This window comes from Atta colombica, unplaced genomic scaffold (assembly GCF_001594045.1).
Source record: "Atta colombica isolate Treedump-2 unplaced genomic scaffold, Acol1.0 scaffold180, whole genome shotgun sequence".
In the NCBI taxonomy this organism is placed as follows: domain Eukaryota; kingdom Metazoa; phylum Arthropoda; class Insecta; order Hymenoptera; family Formicidae; genus Atta; species Atta colombica.
This window is the reverse complement of record NW_017259272.1, coordinates 55,664-59,695: the sequence shown is the minus strand read 5'-3', so window position 1 is coordinate 59,695 and position 4,032 is coordinate 55,664. Positions and strand designations below refer to the sequence as shown.

The window sequence follows — 4,032 nt, the reverse complement described above, 5'->3', positions numbered from 1 at the left end:
TATATATATATATTTATATTAAGTGTAGGAAAAAGTTCGTGGCGTTTTTCCCGTTAAATGTAACTTTTTCCCATACCTAATATATTCTTTTCTTCTAAAATTATTTTATCTTTAATATCTTTGCCATTTTTTCTTCATATCTTTGTAGTAGTATGAATTAGTCAATAAGAAAACGCTCTTAGCCATTTGTATTACATTGATAAAAAAGAATATTATTATAATTAGTGTTACTAAGTTATATTATTAAAAATTCATAAAAATATTATTATAATTAGTTTCTAAGTCGTATCATTAAAAATCATAAATACCATATCTATTTAAGTCTCGACATGGAAGGCCTTCATCGAGAGATGTACAAATGTTGAGCGATTAGTGCATCTGTTTCCTCCTATCTAACGATTCAAGATTTAACTGTGGAACTTGTTAAAATTGGTAATGAACATAATATAAAAATATCATTGCATGGTACGTGCTTGCACATGAAGTCAAAAATCATTCTTTTCATGTTTGAACTTCGAACATTGTGTCGAAATGTATACTTTGAACTGTATCAGTATATTCACGATATTAGTGAAAAATTTAAATATTTTGTGACTTTTTTATGCCAAAATTGTATTACTAATCAATGTGATGCTGCAAATATTTTGCATAAAATTTATGATAAAAATTCTATTATAGAATGTGAACTAATAGCTTACGCGTTAAATAATATTGTATACTGCGTTATATGAAAAATAAATATATCTTAAACATATTACTCAGTCTTCAAAATGATTCCTTCCTATCATTCTTTCCTATTATTCTTTTTTTTCTCAATTCCAAATTAGTAGATAAGAAAGCGCGCTTGATGATTTATATTACATATTAATAAAAAAAAAAATATCAATTTTGTTACTAAGTTACATCATATAAAAATCATAAATATCCATTTACAATCACGCGCGCGCGCGCGCGCGCGCGCGTGTGTGTGTGTGTGTGTGTGTGTGGTGTGAGATCTCGCGCGTAACGTGCGAGAGAATATCAGACTCACGATTTCTGCTTTTTGTATTTAAAAAAAATTTTTTTTTTAAATAAATGAAAAGTTATTAATGAATTTATTAGACGACATATATATACTTCTATATAATAATTGAAATCATATGTATTAGTATATATATTATATATACTACTTATATATACATATAAATTATATATTTCAATATCGTGATTTACAATATAACATATTTTCGTCGCACTTTTTATGGAAGTAAAATCACAATTTCATATATGTTTCGTGTAACGAATGTATCAATTTCAAAGCAATACGTGTTGACGATCCACAATGGCTCAGGTGTTCAACTCGTCATCTGATAGACTCGGGTTCAAATCTTCGCGTCGTCAGCATTATATTTTCCTACTACAAATGCTACAATGAAGAAAAAAATCTGAAAATGAGATTGAGAAGTTACAAAAAGTTTACCAAATGATGCAGAAAAAGAAACAAAAAGAAAGAAACAATTGATAGATCTCATATCGCCCGCGTCGGCAGGATATGTACATTATCAACATCATCAATAGAAAAAGGTGGCAAGAACGAAATAATTACTTAGAGTCACTGTAGATTATTTTATTTTGCAATTATTAAATAATAAAGATTTGAGATGATAAAATGCTGTTAACATCTATTATATTGGTATTTTGGAGCACTCGTATATGCATAAAATATGATTACATGTTAGTTTTTAGCATTCTTGATATATTAGGTGTGGGAAAAAGTTCGTGGCGTTTTTCCCATTAGATGGTATTAAAAAAATGCCACGCACTTTTTCCCATCTAATATTATTGTGTTCAGGAACACTTGCGATTTTTTCTTGCATTTTTTGAAAAGGTAAGTTAAGACCGATCTACAATATAATAGTAAGTTTGATTTGAGAAGTAAAAGTAAGAAATAAAATTATGCGTGGTCTACAATGGCAGTATCAGTAATGGATGAGAATGTAAGAGTAAGAAATTGATCAATCACAGTCGATTATTCTTTTCACGTTCAACTGTGATTGGTCAATTTGTTATTTTTATAACTTCATTCATTACTGATACTGCCATTAGTAGACCAATTAATTTATTTCGCTTACGCCTACATCTATTCTAAACTCTTACATCTACTCTTACTTCTTAAATTAAGCTTACTATGTGTATTAAACGGGTCTTTACAGCTTGCGATTTTATTGTAGAAGAAATTTTAGTCCTGTACACACATACACAGAACGCGCTGCTTCTTGACAAAACAAATTGCCACGCGCAGTACGCGACAAGCACGTGGCAGTTGAATTTGCTGAACGCGATCGTCATCTTAACTATTGTCTAGCATGGCGCGTACGATATTGCAGCAGTTCGCCATGATTCGGCAGTGACAACAGTCATTTTGTGTTCAGTTCTGAAGAACCATTCATCTGCGGCTGACGTAGCTCGGCTTGGGTGCTACAATTTACATATTTTTAAAAGTGTTGCTGACTTTGACTGAGCATTAAAACATTCATAACCGTCCCATAGTTTTGGACGACTCGTTCGTTCTGACGCGCGTACGCGCGGCATGACGACATCGTGGACGCAGGCGTCTAGTGTCCGGGCGGGTTTCGTTATTTTCGCGAGCACTTTAAAATTTTATAATGTCCTCTTATAAGGATGTGATCTGGCCGTCTATTGATCTCTTTATTTCGAGGGAGGCGAGAAGCATTAAGAAGAAGAAGAAGATTTCCTGAGTGTGAGGGATAGTGTACGAGATCTCGCAGTCGAATGGACTAAGATATCGAAGACATAAGTACATATTCTTCATAATTATATGTGTACATTATGCATAATTGTACGTGTCTGTAATGCATAAACGTTTTCACTCTAATAAGATTATTTTCGGTGCGATTACTATTCACATAGTCATCATATTGAAGAGAATCTTATTACTGGTCGAAAGATGTACGATAGAGCCTTTCAACTCGCACACGGCATGCGTTTTACGTTACGAAATCGATCTTCCTTCTTTCCTCGATTTAACTTCCGACGTATGGAGAATGTACTGTTTACAATACACGGAGTAAGAAGTAAGAATAAGAAATTGACCAATCCCGTCGAATGCGAGAAGAATCGACTGTGATTGGTCAATTTTTTACTCTTATTTCTTATTCTGTGTATTGTAGACAACACATAATAGTACTATAATACTATGATCTTTCTCTGGGAATCAGAAATATAATCAGGGAAGAGAAAAAAAAGGGATTTCATAACATAAAAACGCACGCTGCACGCGAGAAGGCTCTGATCTACAGTAATAAAGTCTACAGCTGCGTTCCGTTTCACATTCGATGAATAACGAGAATAAATAGTGTAGCATGATGCGCATTGTTATTCATCGAATGTTAAACAAGAATAAATGCATCATTAAGGATTAATAACTCGTTAACTATTGAGGAAACTTACAAAATGGTAGAGGACTTTTCGATTCGACAGTTTAGTCCGCTCTACCTGCTCATGAAATATTTGGCAATTATTTCCAGACACTCTGTACATATATATATATATATATATATATATAATACATATTTTGTTTCTTTTTCAACATCATTTTTACCAACCTTCTGTGTTACGTTCTAAAACTTGATTCTATTAACTCTCTGAGTATCTTTTGTTGTTCATTGAATATTGAACAAAGATAGAAGATATGGAAAAGGATAACTAGAATCGAATTTTAGAACGCAACCTCGTATAATTGTATAATTGTACCAATATTATACAACTTTGCTCATGTCGCTTTACCATGGATTTTTTCATTGCGTGTAGCGCGACACCATTTTTGGTTTCGTTTTCTCCGTCATCGACCGCCGTCGTCATCGTTGCTGACATCATCGTTGTCACCAATGATTGTTGGAGTCAGTGTTGCCAAGGACATGGTTGACAGCAAAATTTCCGGTGCCGACGTTGACCTTGACGAGGTCGTCGTCAGCCGATCAGAAGATTTTTTGCAGTTACCGCAATACTGTGAACTGTCTTCGCTTTGTGTCG

The 4,032-nt window shown here is 33.3% G+C and overlaps 1 pseudogene; it reads left to right on the top strand.

Annotated features, from left to right (window-relative positions):
• The window catches only part of LOC108686435, a 6,611-nt pseudogene that overhangs the window by 860 nt on the left and 1,719 nt on the right, over positions 1-4,032 (top strand).